Here is a 17,224-nt window from a genome sequence, read left to right as displayed (position 1 = left end):
AGAAAGCTCACAGCTTCCAACCTTGGATGCAAGCCTGATTGACTGGCCTCCTAGTTAAGGTTTTTATTTATTTTCTTTGTATGCTGCCCTTCTCCTGTCCTGCTCTGAGCATGATCTCCTTTCTGTCACTCTCCATTTTCTTTGGACAGTACATTGTATTTCCAGCCAAGTGGTCGCCTGCTTCCTGTTACTCTGAGTTCCTAGCTCTAACACCATGCTTTACCCTTCTAGAAACCTTTTATGCTTTTCCTGCTCTTTCCTATGCGTAGGACCCACTGCAGGTCCTGACTCGGGAGGTAAAGGTAGCCTGTAGTTCTGACAGGCTTCCAAGTGAAAGCCGAGGCTTCTATTCTTTAGACCACACTGGGTCCCATTAGCAACCAACAAACATTTGTTGTATAATACTTTTTTGTTTTTATCAGCCCTCAGGGATACAAATGAGCCAAAATTCCAGCTTTAAAAGATAAGAATACACCTGCGGATATTGGAGCATACTTCTAACTGAAGTCATAAGGCTTAAGGAAGAATCTTCCTTTATCAAAAAGGAAGACTGGTAATATAGTAAAGAATTACCAAAGAATGGTAATATAGTCTATTTGTAAAGGCTGATGACTAAATCAGTTACGGTCTTCAAATAGGATTTTGCTTGTTTTCTGAATTCTTCTGATATAGAGTTTACATCATACCTTGAAATGAAACTTTTTCCACTACAGCACTGAATAAAATTGAAAGAACAATCACATCCCGGCCAACTCCTTATTTACTGTAGATATCTTACTGTGAATACTTTAAGCGACAGAGTTCTACACTGGTCAAAAGTCAAACACTACAAATCTGAGACTATTCACAGCTTTCTGTTTTGTAAATTTATATTTTTTAAAAAAAGACAAAATAATACCATTATTACAGCTATTTTTATGAATAAAACAAGGACCATTTCTTCATTTTATGAGATGTCTTTGCAATATCATCACAGTCAATCAACAAATGTTGGATATGTGCCTGTTTAGAGGATATTTTGCAAGGATTTAGCAATGGCTCTGCCTTTTGAGGTGATTACAATTTGGATGAAAGACATAGGTATTTACAAAAAGTTAATCCTATGAGATAATATAGAACTAATAATTTACTGTTTCAGAGGCAAGGATTCAAAGCCTTTGAGCTCCTAAGGATCCTTGATAGACCTGTCTGTATCAGGCATACGTGAACAGTGCAAACCAGGTCATCTTATCCTGTGAATGCTAAGAATATCTGTTAAAACATAGATTTTTGAATCAGTGGGTCTGGATAGGGCCCTAGACAGGTTCCCCTGGGAAAGCAATGTGCTGGAATGAGAACCACACTTTGAACAGCAATGAGACAGAACAGTGCTACTCAAAGTATGGTGCCACTGCTGAGGCCCTTCCTACACCAACTTAATCTGAACCTAGGGGTGAGGCTCATGATTGTTGCTTTAGCACATGCTTCAGGGAATTCCTATGCTTCCTTAAGGTTGAAAAGCATTGCTATGGACGTTAAGCACTGCAGGGCCAGAAGTGTTGAATTCAGGACCCACGTCCTTTTCCTCAGCAGTTAGCCCTTGAGGTGAGATCAATCCTTTGCCTTTTTCAAGGACTGTCAGTCAGTACCGAGGGGCATGGTTCAACTGTTCCAACCTCAGCCTGCAGGAGGCCAGTTGGGAGACCCAGTGAGAGACTGAAGCACCTCAGCGTACTTTTAGACACAGACTAGATCAGGCCAGAAGGAAAATAACAGCCAGAAGAGTGGTGATTTTAGCCAGATTGATGGCTATTCTTATTGTAATATTCATGAAAGCAAAAGCTTTGTAATGGATTTAGCAGATGTGGACATCCTGTTGCCAGAGCCTCCCGGCCTAACAGGGAACTGGAATCATGCAATACGTTTTCCCGTCCTCTGGCTCAAGATTGAGTTGTCACCAGCTCCCAGACACTGGTCCGGGTTCTTGGATGGGGTGCTGACTGATACACTCCACGGACATTGTACAAACATGTATAAACCACACAAGGAGAAATGATTCTCAAGACCAAATGAGTGGTGCTCCCTTACCCACATCCCCTGAGACACTGTGGCATGGAGGAGAGATAAGTGAGCCTCAGGTGCTAGGAGCACTTGGGAAACTGAGGACCATGGGAAACCTTTAATGAAAAGATACTAGGCAAACTCTGGGAGACTTTTCTAACAGTGAGTTAATGGGATAGCAAAATATAGTCAAGTTTTGGCATTTTTCCCACTTTCTTTTTTAATTTCAACACCATTCAACTGTTTAGTTGAGAAAGCATCTTTCTAGAACTGTAGTCGAGCCATTAATTATCCATTCTATCAGAAGATTTTAAGTATGATTCATTATTATTTATTTTGTCAATGATATAATGACTTTGGTCATTAATAATACAAAGGCAAATTCTAATTTGGAATTGACAAATTCCTTGGGTAATTAATTTTCTTTGATCCATCTGATTTCACAAACCTGAGAACCTCATTAATCAGTACTCTGGTTTTGGAAGCTGAGCCCACCAAAATCCAGCAAGCCTGCTCTAGTCCTGTATTCATCCTGATGCTTTGGATGAATCAAAAGCCCTTGGCATTGTCTCCAGACTCCAAACATAAACAAAAATGAATAAACAAAAGGAACCAAATGTCCACACAAATGTGATCTCCTCAGTGCAGTTGGAGAGTCAGTTACACCTGGCACACCTTCTGTTGCCCGGCTGGCCATGACTTCCGGTTATTACTTCAGTCTAAAAATCTGAGTAAGACACAGACAGCTCTAGAACAGGTAACACTTGCAGATGTCCCACAAAGTGAAGTATTTTGCTAAGAAGGGGAAAAATACAAAATGGCCAGTGAGCTCACAGAGTACAGTTAGAGAAGAATGGGACACAGGAATCACAAAACAAACAGGCTTTCTATTTCTGGTCTGTTGCTAAGAAGGTGTTGGACTCTCAAGGTAGCTTTCCCATATAAGAGATCACACTAATACTCAATCTATGTCTTATCTCCCCTCCCAAAGCCAGTAAGAGGAGGATGAACACATTTTGAAAAGCTGGAAGTACTGTACAAGCAGGAGTTATTCCTTTCTAAGGGACTTCCCTGGCTTATGCCTAGTCCATCTGATGTTTTGAGGTAGAATGGGGACCAACCAGTACACTGAAAGAGAAGTAGGATTTTTAAAAGAAGAGTGTTGTCTGTAAACAGTGCACAAATTCTTAGAAAGTATCATGTTTAACACATAACAGAACCCAGTGGTCTTTTCTAAGACACAATAAGACATGACATGGTGGTTGTGCTGCCAGATAGTGACCCCAGAACCTGGGTGACTGTGTGTTTGTAGGAACAGATACTTAAGACATTTTGCGACACAACTGCAGTGGCCCCAAGCACCTACTGATGGCTTTGGGTTACTTTGGTTCCTTTAAACCTTGGTTTTTATACTATCTTAACAGTTACCTTTTCAGCATTTTATTGTTCACAAAACACTTTTCACTTGAGTTGTTTATTTGTTTATTTCTGATATCAGGGTCCAAGAGAGAGAGCCTTGTAAACAATAAAGATTAGAAAGAAAAGTCAGTTGTATTGCCATTCATTTTTAGGGCTTGTGAAAGTGAATTTATTAGACTCCAAATCTCCCCCATCGGGCCGTGGATTATCTGGACAATCAGAGGACTGGGCGGAGGGAGTAGTACAAGAAGCGTGTCTAAGGGAAAGATGTTTCCACCTGGAAGAATGGCTCTGCTCCAGCCCTATTCCTGGTGGATTTGTTAATTGGATTTGTTCTTGCAGTTAAGGCAAATCAGCATATATTTTAGTTCGTGGTTTCAGGCACTGCAAAATTGGACTTCTGCTCAAGGAAAAGTGGCCAAGAAATAAAACCACTTTCTCATGAGGTTTAGTCCTACTGGACTAAAAGGAAATTTACATGCTAAGCAGAAAGGAAACTAAAAGTACTACGCGTCTACATTTCACTGCTCAGGTTGGGAGGCTCAGATGTGATATTTTTAAACATTTCCACAAACCAAAAATAAGACACACAAACTTGTGTGGCCACAACTCCAGCAACTCATGTCCCATATGAAAATCACAGCCACATAATAATCTTCATAGGTAAGCCAGAGTGCCGTCCTGCCAGTTAGAATGCGGCGCTACTGGCAAGGACGTTCGCGAGCGCAGGTGTGCAGCAGACCCTGTAATGAAGAGTTCTTTCCACACGGAATGTGTGAAGATTGTTCTTCAATTGGCAGCTGCAACTGTTATTATACAGCCAGCGCAGCTGTTGGAATTAAAATACGCCTGGGGCTGCTTGCCACTTGGGTCCTTAGGAATCCCCCGCCCTGCCCCATGGGCTGGCAGGACTTGGAACAGGCCCAGAAGACAGGAGACATGAATTGGCTGCACAGCAAACTCGGAGGACCACAGGATTAAGCGCAATGAGAAAGCCGGGGTGAGACCCCCTGAGCAGGAAAATGGCATTAAGGGAAGAAACGGTGAAGCTCAAGTAAAGCGGGGAGTTAATAGTATCACCCCACATTAACTGTGCAATTTCCGGGAGTGTAATAGTAGCATTAGGGAAACTGAGTGCAGGGTATGCGGAGAATCTCTGAATTAACTTTGTAATTTTTTCAGTAAATCTACAATTGCTATAATTTTTAAAGTAAAAGCATGTATTTACAAATAATTTGTGGAAGTTCTCACTTAGTATAGAGAAACAAAGTGAGCGGGCAGATGGGGCCCCAACCTCAAACTGACCAACCCTTGCCCTGCCTAGAAAATATTCAACTGCTCACCTCACTAAGAAACACAGGACTTGGCTTTCTATGATTTTTACTTTTTCAAGAGTACACACAAATCTGTTTTGAAAACATAGCTTCTTTTCTGGACATCAGAAGATTTAGGAAATATGTGGGAGAATTATCCCAGAGCTTTCAAATGCAAATGCTCAGGTATCAAGTTTAGAGGTTATTGTTGGGTAGATTTAGTGCAAACAGGATAGTGCACTTTTAATTAGCACTTTAAGTAATTCAGGTTCTGCTCAGAAATAATCCTTAAGGAGAAAGATTTATTTTTCCTTACTTTGTCACTCCATATAATTCAGCTTCTTACCCTTTCTGTCATTAACAGGGGTACAACTTCAAGGCCAATGTTAAAATACAGATCAATAACCTATTCAATATGGTAGCCACTAGCATGTGAAATGCAAGGCTCTAAGTACAAAATACCAGGATTTCAAAGACTTGCTACAAATTTAATCATGAAAAACACTTTGCTAATAAATTAGAGCCATGACTAAAAAGCAATCACATATGTTATACGAGGATAAGACAAGTGTAGTTTTTCATAGGTACCATTTCCAGGAGTTACAAGGAAAGTCACAGATTGTAAATTGGGTTTAAATGGGGTACAAATTAAGGCAATGCCTCTCATTTAATCTCCAATTAAGAAATAGTATTTTCAGAGACATTTGTAGTGAAAGATGTTTTTGGAAGTTCTCCTGACTGATGTCAATTATTCAGTGAGGAGTATACACCAAAAATTAATGCGAGGTAGGATAGAAAAGGATTTGAAGGTCCCAATAACAGCTGGGGTTCAATATAACATCTCAAACTCTATTTTGATCTCATTCAGCCATGAACTCTCCAAATGCATCATGTTGGTGCTTTCTTTTCTTACTTTTTTATTTTTAAATTTTTAATGTAAGATGTACAGTGTGACACTTGGATATACTTATTTTGATGTTGCTATACAGTCATGTGTTAATTAACAATGTGAATATGTTCTGAGAACTGTATTGTTAGATGATTTAATCCTTGTGAGAAAATCAGAGTGTACTGGTACAGACTGTTATGGCAAAGCTTGATTGGGTCAATTTTATTGGCTTGGGAGCTACTCAGCGGATTGATGGAGCATACTCTTTGGCATGTTTGGGTGGGTCATGGAGGTGTGCTCTTTGCTACTATGTCTGGACCCTTTTTCTTCACTGGTGATGCTTTTCTCTTCTGCTTTCTGATCACAATGGAGAGCTTTGCTCTACCACATGCTTTCACTATAATGTGTCTTCCTTGGTGCCAAACAACAATGGGCTAGATCCCCTGAAATGATAAGCTACTATAAGCTTCTCCTCCTTCAAAGTGGGTGTCAGCATACTAGGTCATAAAGCCTGCTTACAAGAGTTCAAAAAAGTAGAATTAATGCCATGTACAGCATCAGATCATGGTACAATTAAATAGAAATCAATGGCAAAAGAAACCACAGAAATTGTGTAAATGCATGGAGATGAAATGATACATACTTGGTTAATTATCAGTGGGTCAAGTGAGAAATCAGAGAAATTAAATAGTTCCAAAAATCCAAAGCTAATGTCAGCAGAAAACAACCTATAGGACACAATGAAAGCAGTCCTGAGAGACAAGATTATAGCTGTGAACATTTATATAGAAAAAAAGAGCAATGCCAAATAAATACCATAATGATACAAATCAAGGCCCTAGAGAAACAAAAACAATTCAAATCCAAAACTAGCACAAAGAAGGAAATTATAAAGATCAATGTGATCATTAAGGAAATTGAGACTAAGAAAAGCACAATACAAAGAATTAATAAATCAAAGAACTCACTTTTAGAAAGGCTAAACAAGGGGCTGGGGATTTAGCTCAGTGGCATACATGTATGCCTTGCAAGTGCGTGGTCATGATGAAAAGCGTGGTATCGATAAAAAAAAAAAAGGCTAAAGAAAATAGATATAACCTTAGCAAAACACACCAAAAGAGGGAAAAAAATCAATTCAATTAGACATGAAAAAGGTGAAATCACAGTAGAAATCCCTGATATTGAGAAGATTGTAAGTAACTACTTTGAAAACCTATACTTCAATAAAGTGGAGAATTTCAAAGAAATAGAAAGATTTCTAAACACTTGCAAACCAAAACTGAACCAAAAAGATAAGAAAAATTAAACAGTCCAACAACAACAATAAAATTGAGAGAGTAATAAAAATTTACCAACTAAGAAAAGTGTAAAACCTGATGGGTTCACCATTGAATTTTATAGGAACTTCAGGGAAGATCTAAAGTCAATACTCTCCAAACTCTTCAGTGAAACTGAAAGGGAAGGAGTGCTACCAAATATATTCCTGGAATCTAACATTACTATGATACCAAAAGCAGAAAAGGGCTTAACAATCAAAGAAAACTACAGGATAATCTCTTTAATACAGGCAGAAGCAAAATTCTTGAATAAGGCACTTGTGAACAGAATATAAGAAATCATTAAAAAATTCATTCATGAGGCCTCGGGACTTAGCTCAGTGGCATAAGCGCCTGCCTAGCAAGCATGAGGTTTTGAGTTCAATCCTTGGTACAAAAAAAAAAAAAAAAAAAAAAAAAAAAAACCAAACTACACAAAACATTCATACATGATGACCAAGATGCCTTCATCTATAGGATGGAAGGATGGTTTAACATGTATAAATCAATAACTGCACTACCTCAAACCAAAACCACATGATCATCTCAATAGAGATAGAACAACTTTTGACAAACTACAATATCCATTTATGATTTAAAAACTCTGAAGAAAATAAGCATAAAAGGATCTTATATCAACCAGGTAAAAGTCATTTAAGACAAACTCATTACCAACATTATGCTAAGGGAGAAAAACTGAAAACTTTTCTCCTCAAATCAAAAGAAGACAAAGTTGTTCATTCATTGCTTTTGTTCAAGATAAGACACAAAAGTTTAGCCAGCCCTATCAGGGAAGAGAAAGAAATAAAAACGATGTATATAGGGAAGGAGGAAGTCAGATGACCTCACCCACAAAGAACCAAAAAAATTCACTAAAAGACTCCTAGAAAAAAACAAGTTCACTGAAGTAATGACACAAAATCACCATGCAAAAATCACAATGACACACTGAAAAAAAATTAAAAATACTGTATATAATAGCTTAAAAAATCCAAACAAACAAACAAAAAACAGAACTACACAAAACAAAAAATCCAACCAAATGTCTAGGTATTACCAAGAAAGTGAAGTTATACTCTGAAAGAGGAGACTGAAGAGGACACCAAAAATGGAAAGACATCCTTTATTCTTGAATAGGCAGAACCAATACTGTCCCAATGGTCATATTAACAAAACCGATACATTGCAGTCTCAAACTACCAACAACCTTCTTCACAGAATCAGAAAGAAATTTCAAAAATATGTATGGAACCAGAAAGGATCCAGACTATAAAAGCAATCCTGGACAACAAAAGCAAACAGGAAGAATCACAATCTTGGATCTTTAGTTCTGCCACAAAAACAGAAATAGAATCCATATGGAAATTCTTCATAAAACTAAATTAGAAATTCCATTTAACTCAGCTATTCCTTGTCTACCTATCTTCCAAAGTGTTAAAGGCATCATATTACAGTAAAGCATGGATACCTGTGTTCACATCAGGACAACTCTTAATAGCTAACTGTTGGCCACATGTATGTCCATCAACGGATGAATGAATAAAGGAAATATGCATATAAATACAATAGAATATTAGTCATAAAGCGAGATAAATATGTCAGTTAAAAGAAAATGGATGCACCTTGCGATCATAATCCTTGGTGAGATCAGACACAGAAACAAATATTGCATGGTATCTTTTATATGAGAAACCCAATAATTTTTTTAAGTAAGTAATTTAAAAGGTAAATAAGAAGAAACAAGGAGATAGACCTTTTTGCAAACAAGAAGAGAATCTAGAGGTGTAGGGGAAGGGAAAGGAAAAGGAGAGAAAAGTCGAAAGGATTAAGATGTAATTGTACGTGTAACAACTCACTTAGATGCATGTATTCATTATGTATCACAAACATGTACAAGTAAAAAAAACCTTGTGGGTGCCAGGTGTCCTCGCAATGGCAAAACTGGGTTAACACACAAGCCTAACTGTAGAGGTTGCTATAGTTCAGATCTGAACTGTCCCCGAGCTCCTACACGTTATAGGCTTGGCCCTCAACCTGTGGTGTGATTGAAAACTGGTGTAACCTTCAAGAGGTGGAACCAGGGAAGGAGTTTTCAAACCCTTTCTCTTCCACCTTTTCACTTTCCAGCCTTAGGGAGACAGTCTTGTTTTGCCATATATTGCCTTCCATGAAGGACTGCATTGTGATAAACCTACACACAGCAGAACTAACAGACCGCAGACTTCAACTTCCTAAACTATGAACCAAACAAAACTTTTTCTGTACATTAATCATCCCAGGTGTTTGTTACAGTAATGGAAAACGGACCAACACACAAATGAGTAATTTGATGCACTCTCCTGATAAAATTGATAGATGTGGTAAGATAAGAGGTAGACACTACATCCAGCATGTCATTGCATACTGTTTTACAGTAATCTTGGTTTTTTATAAGAAGAAACATACTCTAACATAATGACAAAACATGTAGTGTAGTAAAGGTGTAAGCCAGTGGTATGACTTCAATGGCAGGTCCCAAACCTATAGACACAATTTGTATCTTGCTCTCGTACAATCTTCATTCGACTAAATGAAACATACTTAAGCCTGGAATCCAGGAACATAAAGTACAAAATTAACACCTTGTCAAAGAAGAGAAATGAATAGAAAAATAAGGTTAAAAATGCTCAAAAGCTAGGAATTAAAAAGAGAAAGAATAACATTAGAGATCTAGCCTGAAGAAAATTTATAGTTGAGTATTAAATTGAATGATAAACCTCAGAGCAATCAAAGGAAGCAAGGAAATGTGTTGAGTTTATAATTTTCAGGGTCTGATAAAGGAAGTTTATGAGTTCTTTGGTAGGGACTTGTTCTAGCAATAAATTCTCAGAGGTTTTTGTTTGATTGATTTTTGTATGAATGACAATACAGCCTGAAAAGAGGCTTACAAAAGATGCAGAAATTATTTTATTCGAACCGTTTCTTATACTGGCCTACAATAAACACTGAGACCAAGCTGTTTATTAAATTATAATTCAGTGAAGATATTTCTTTAGGGAGTTTAGTTAATGGGGTCCAGACCCATACCTCTCAGGTGATTTATCTTGCATACAGACAGAGCTCAGAGGGCCAAGAGGGATGGATGGTCAGCATGACTCAGAGAGCCTCAGTGTCAAGAATCCATTGTTTTTGTTGATAGTTAGACAAGAGCCAGATTGGTCCAAGTGTTTGAAAGCAACCTGAGCTATGTGTTGTGATTGCCAGTATCAGTGCTGAAATATTACCACGCATACCCTTGGCTTGAATGCACCCTTCCAAAATCTAGTTCATGACAAGATTTTAGAATTACGAGGTGGAGCCTTTCTGAGGCGATGGATTAGACCATACGGACCTCTCCATTGTGAGTGGGATAGGGTTCCCTTATGTCGATGTCCGCTCCCGGCCGGCAGGAAGGACACACGACAAAGTCTGGCAGTGGACAACCTTTTCTTTTTATTTTCCTTCTCCGTACAGCCTGCCCTGGGATCGCTCCCAGCCGAAGCCTCTTCTGGTCCGCTCCCCGCGGCTCCTTCTGGGCTTCACTCCGAAGCCTCTACCGGTCCGCTCTCCGCGGCTCCTTCTGGGCTTCTACTTCCGGGCTTCTTCTTCCGCCCAGGGGTGGCACCGGTATATATACGGGTACAGTGTCCAATCATGTTAAAGTAAGCAAGGCAAGCTGATTGGCTAACATCATCAGTTGCCAGGCAGACTATATTGTTGAGCGGGTTGTTTACGCGGTAAGCAGGAAACTAACATATTCGATGGGAGGGGTAATCTACCTCAGGCTTTGCTCTTTACCACAGGCCTCACGTCCGCCAAGTGAGGCGACCGGGCTCGGGGCTGCGGCTCCCAACACCCTTACAAGGGCTTGACCAGTATTTTGTTTTCTCTTTTCCCTATCTATCATTATTAAAGATGCAGCAGTAAGCCCTTGCCAAGTGCTGGCATGTTGACCTAGGACTTCCCAGACCTCCTGAACTATGAGAAATGAGTCTGTTCTTTATAAACTCCCTTGTCTGTGATAGTCTGTTATACTAGCACAAGTGGACTAAGACAAGTGTGAAGACATTTCGTGTCATAGAAAGTGGGACTACGTTTCTCTGGCACTAGGACAAAAATTTCACATATTTATAAAAGCAGGTCCAGAATTAATTTTCTCATTGAACCTTCAACTTTCATATAAAATTGGTGAGACTCTCGTCTGGAAATTTTGAATTGTCACCTGTGGGTTGTTTCACAATTAACACAATAATTTACCGCAATAATTTACTTTTTTAAAAATACAAGCAAAGGTAGCATTCTGAGTTATACTTCCTTTGATAGACTGCAAAGTTCACCCTTGTTGATTTTATTCTGACGCACTGCTTCATCAGCAGAAGTGGCAAGTGGTTCCCTGGAGAAAGCCAATCTGTATTGTCAATAGAGAGGTTTAATGACAAGAAATTATGTCAAGTCGTCGTCCTCTTTCATCTTTGCTTTCTGCACAGCGTTCTCCTTGTCCGGTTTAGAGTCCTTTGCCTCACACTCTCATCTATGGACCAAGTGAATAAAGCCCCGCAAGTGGGAGAAGCTCGCAGCTCCTTCTTGCAGAGGTTTAAGACAACGGTGTAACTGCCCAAGAGCTTCAGAGCACCATGGCTGACGAGGTTGGAATTGTTTCTCACAAGCTCCCCGGGGGATGGTAAAATGCAGCTGGGTGTTAAGAGCCCCTTCCTGGTCAGACATCAAATCTTCACTCCCCACAGCACATATCCACTTCTTCCTGTGGCTAGTTAGGGTGCATAGGAGCTGTTCCCTGCCCCTCTTTTGAGAAATCTAAAGGGTTAAATGTTGCAGAAGATTTTGTGTTCAAGACTTAACTGCTCTTAAAGATATGTTTAGTGTTTAGGCAGTAACTCCCAAAGAAGAATTTTACAAAGATGTTTTTGTGGAATGTCTTACGTGATTTAAAATAAGTGCTTTAAACTATTATACACAACCCTGGATAAAAAACTGCAGACAATAAGCAAACAAAACCTAGAAATAAAATAGACTAAAAAAAATAATAAGAGGGGCTGGGAATTTAGCTCAGTGCGATAAGCACCTGCCTGGCAAGGTCGTGAGCTCTATCACCTCACAGGTACCAAAAAAAACAAACAAACAACAACAAAAACAGCTAATGAGTGTGCTGTGACATTGCTATGGAATCAAGTGTGACTCCACTAACTTCACTGAGCAGGTCTCTGAATCAGATCATCATGTATAACATTGAACCACTTCTCAGTTATTTCAAGGGTGTTATGGTGTTTTCTTTTTTTAAAATGGTTGATCCTTTTAGAAAATCCTTTTGAGTCTTTTTGTGGTTTCCATATTTTTGGGAAACAAACACCTAGATGTTAAATTGTTCTCCAAGGCAAATGAAAGAAATGGGAAGCAGACACCTTTTCCTGGGCCATGGTGAGAAAGTAAACCGATTAAGATACGTCCAGATTTTTTTTTTTTTTTTTTTTTTTGTCTTTTTCCTTTTTATCGGTACCGGGAATCGAACTCATGACTGCCTGCTTGCAAGGCAGGTGCTTATGCCGCTGAGCTAAATCCCCAGCCCCTTCGTCCAGATTTTTCTATTACTGTATTCTCACTCTCTTCATTTTTCCCTGAGACTGAACACTTCTCAGTCTTGCAGCACATTAAACTCTCTCCCAGGCAGCTTCTCATCTTTAGGAATGTTCTCTAAATGTATTAAAGAGAGGAAGCCCGGTGATAACTTTTCACAATTAACATTTCCAAACAATGCAACCAAATCCTAAAAATAAATCTAAAAAAAAGAAATGTGTACCCACATTAGAAACAGGAAGTCTTCCATCCAGGATATTTTGGATGGGTTCATTCAAAAGATACTAGATGGAGAAAGTATGTATCTTCTTTTACAGCTGCCGGACGTGACTGCATTCCTTCATTGGGTATTTTTAGTGGAGAGGTTTTAGTTTAGAGAGAGCACAGCCTCCCTGAAGTCTATTCAGGAAACTCTGGTGATCAGAGCGGGTCCCGTGATACTGGCTGACTCACAGCCCCACAGCCCGCTTTGCTCCCCGCCTACCCGAGGATTGGTGCAGTAACAGGACAGATTGTGTGAGCCGGCGGCCCTGATGCAACACCCAGTAGCATCGCTTGTTGGACAGGGAGCCTGCTTTGATTGAACCATAGTAACTAAAATGCGGTAAGGCTCCCTTTTTGTGAGTGTGACACAGCTGGGCTAACTGGCCACAAAACTGTTTTTTCTTCCTGAGCACAGAGCCAGGTGGACTGCTGTCCAGATTTCCTGGGCTAACATGACCATGTGATCAATCCCAGTCCAGTGGATTTTAGGCAAAGTGTTAAAGGCCCCCTCAGGACTTTGGCCATTAAATACTTCCTGGCTACAGTTCTCTTGAGCATCCCTGTCAGTGACAGTGAGAGTTATATTTGATGATGTCAGAGCTATAAGGCGGAAGAAGCCTGGGTCACTGAGTCACCTTTCAAGGTGATCTGCAGATAATCAACGGATACCTGGCTTGGAATTTTTGTGATCAACTGATGAACATTTAAGCCACTGTGACTAGCAGCAATAGTTACCCTAACAAATGTATGGATTTTTTGTTGCTGCTATTGATATTATTTGCTTTGATTTTTCAAGTATTTTTGAGGGTGAGGGCCACGCAGTACTCGTATAAGTTGTCCCCACTGTCTTGGTGCCCATCCATGAACCCAGCCTGGTGACCTAAAACTTGAAGCTATTATTTTGTATTCTGTCATTGTCGACCTGAGATGTTTTGCTGATGTGAAAACCCAGTGCTAAGTGCTTGTTTACCTTTCTTTGTTTCTTTTTTTCTTTTTTAAGATTCCCTGCTCAGTCTCACTATATATAAACATGACCTCCCTCCTCAATTTGTGTCTGGTTATTCCCTCAATACATTTAATACCAATTTCTGAAGCCTCCCAGCCTGATTCTTTTGACTGTGAATGGGCATCAGCTGGCCAAACACTCAGAGTGTTCTCTCTGGACCAACAAACAGCAACAAACAAATTTTCGGGTCCAATTCCAGACTTACTGAATTAGAAGTTCCAGGGATGAGCTTGGCAATGTGTGTTAACAAGCCATCCAGGTGATCTTGCCACAGGATCAGTCTTGAGAACTTCTCTTCTAGAATCTAACATTTTGGAATGTGAGCCTCAGTCCTGTTCATGAAGACCAGTGCTAGGAAGTGGTGGTGTTATAATTTCTTCCAGCTAGAAAACATGCCTGGAATCTACCCAGATAATTTTGGCTTTTTCATTTGGTGGAGATCTTCAGATATCTTTCTGAAATGAAACTTACAGTCCCTCACACTAAGATAAAGCATTTTGATTAAGTACATGACTATAAATTGAAGTACTTTCCCTACATGAAATAAACAAGGCTCTTTAAATCTTTTTATTTTGTGTGTGTGTGTGTGTGTGTGTGTGTGTGTGTGTGTGTGTGTTTTAATATAGCCATGCAAATTAGATCACTGGTAGGAAGCCAAGAGCATGATCTATACTTTCTGGAACAATAAGCTGGGCTCATTGCTGGTGAAGTCACCTTCCTTCTCTAAGGGGATTTGATGCTGATTAAGTAACGATGTTTAAGGTTTTAGAAATTACCCTGAAAACACCAATTTCCCTTTTTAAAAAGTTTCATCAAACAGTCGCCCCTGAGGATAATAATTCAATGATGAATATTTTAGTTCCTTCAAAAAGTCAATAAAGTAAAATACATAGTGCGTTGCTTTGAGTTTAGTCTCCTTACTTAGAGAAGTAATAAATTGGTGAAGGTGAAAAACTGTATGTATTGTCCTTCTCTTACAGCCTTAGTTATAGCAGAATACTTACACATGTTGTTTTAAAAAAGTAGAGGCCTAGCTAGGGATTTAGCTCAGTGGCTTATGCGCTTGCCTAAGAAGCGTGAGGTTGTGAGTTCGATCCCCAGTACTGGGGGGTGGGGGGGAGTAGAGGCCTAGAGAAAATCATATTTAAAATCTAGATAATCTCTGGAATAAGCTGCAAATAAACTACAAAATTTTTAGGTACAAAAAAAATCAACAGCATCAACATGAAGAAAACTATTCCACATTCTCACCCCAGTAACATGCAGCAATAGTTGAAGGTATTTACATTTTCAGTGTGTTATTATCATTTCTAAGGCTTTCTGAAATCAACAAGGCATGGAAAAAATGTCTCTGTGTCATTCAGTGAGTTACAGATGGAGTTCAAAATATAGCCAGTGCCTTGTGGAGGTCACAGGCCCACACAAACCCTGAGAATCTGGAGTCCCAGACTTGGTTATTGCCAGGCTCATGTTGATGAAGAGCCACTCAGCAAGCAGGTATTTACATTTAGCATTTATTTCCCAGCTTTAATTGCATGACGAGTGCTAAGAAGTAAATATGTGTAGACCTGAGGGCTGAGTTTTGCACATGTTGGAGAACTGATACAGATTTTTGAAAAAGAAATCAAATAAACATAAAGGTCAGAGAAGGAAAAGACTGAGGATACTCAACTCTCTAAGGCCTGCTGAGATAATCTCAAGTAAGCCCTTGATAGTGCTTTTCAGATGGGAGCATGGAGCCTAGATCTTATTTACATGGTTAGCTTGCAATCCAGATGTGTTTATTTTCAAGAAACTTTCAGATTCCTTAAAGTAAAAGGGTGAGATCATGTGTAGCAGCAGCAGCACAAATCTATGTGAGATGTTTATATTTTCTTCTAGTTCAGTTAATTTCTTAGAAAGTATAACCAGATGCATTCTTCTACTGTTCTGATTTGTGCAAAAATAACCATGAGTCCTCAAGTTACTGTAACAGGGCTATTGTATCCCGAGTAACAGTGAATATTTTACCTAACATAATATAGAAATGCAGACTCTTCCACAGAAGACAGTTCTTAACATATTTGGACACATGATAGAGCAAAAATAAAATTTCATAATAGAAACACTGAAGCAGAAGTGGACATCTCAGAACGGGTGAGATTGTTGAGGCAAGATTCCCACAGAACTTTCCAGAAGCTCCAGACTAGCCCAACTTAGAGATTTACTTCACTGCACTGCTAACGGCTGTCTCTCGGCCTCATTGAAAAGAGAGTCTGGAAAGTCAGAAGCTGCATCTTTTCCTCAGTTGCATGCAATTAACATCTATATGTTTTATGGCTCTTCGTTGAGAGTATAGGCCTAATCACTCTCATCAAATGCTTCTAATATCATAATAAAGTCTAATGTTAAAAATAAGTGAAATAAGAGAGGAAGTAGCAGTTTTACTATTTGGACAGTTACATTAGCTAGATATGTTCATAATTCAAATAACCAAAATAAAAATGCCTTAATTAAAAATAAGAAAAAAAAGCAGGAAAATATACAAGAACAACTACAAAAAGATGCCAAGGTTGAAGGGTCATCTCACATCTGCAAGGAAGTTATATGTGAAGAATGGAGAAAACCAGGAAACAGTCCCATGTCTAAACAGTCCCACCTTTAGACAGTCCCATGACACACCAAATGGAGACATCACTTCCTTATCTCATTAAGGACTGATTAGAAGTGGGCTGAAGACTGCAGAAAAAGTTGGAGGATGGTCTAGATGAGAAGTCCCTGTAATCTTGGCCCCTGGCTCCTAACCATGTCTTTTGCTGCAGTAGTCCTAATAGGTGGCACTCACAATGGGCCCTATGTCTGCTTATGGGAGGACTCAGGTATTGAGATGGGATTAATAGCAGGAAATTCAAGATAACAATGATTTAAACAAGAACTTCTATACTTTCATCTTGATCCTCATCTCAAACTTTATTTCTAGAGTCCAGGGTTGGAATGAAGCTCCAGAGTCATCACTGACCCAGAGACTATCTTCTATCTTAAAGTCACCATGAGTTCCCAAATAGCTATTACTTCTGTGGCATAGGCAACAGGAAGAAGAAATGTCAAGTGAAACCCAAGAAGCCCATCCCAGTTAAGTCACTTCCCTTTTAACTACCTCTCTGGAAGTCTCAGACATGATACTTTCTTTTATTTTATTACCTAGAGCTTTGTATATGGACAAAAAGAGACAGCAAAGAATTAGCGCACATTGGCCTCAACCATCAAACAGAAATTGTGTGCAAGGGGGCAGGCAATTGAGAGAAGCAGCCAGATCTGCCTTTTCCATACCAGGGTTCCCACACAATTCCCAAAGCCCCATCACCAGCTCCACCCGTCCCTCTTCCCC

This window comes from Cavia porcellus, unplaced genomic scaffold (assembly GCF_034190915.1).
Source record: "Cavia porcellus strain 051 isolate PalLab524CR breed Dunkin Hartley unplaced genomic scaffold, mCavPor4.1 scaffold_11, whole genome shotgun sequence".
Taxonomy (NCBI): domain Eukaryota; kingdom Metazoa; phylum Chordata; class Mammalia; order Rodentia; family Caviidae; genus Cavia; species Cavia porcellus.
Note: the sequence above shows the minus strand (reverse complement) of the source record.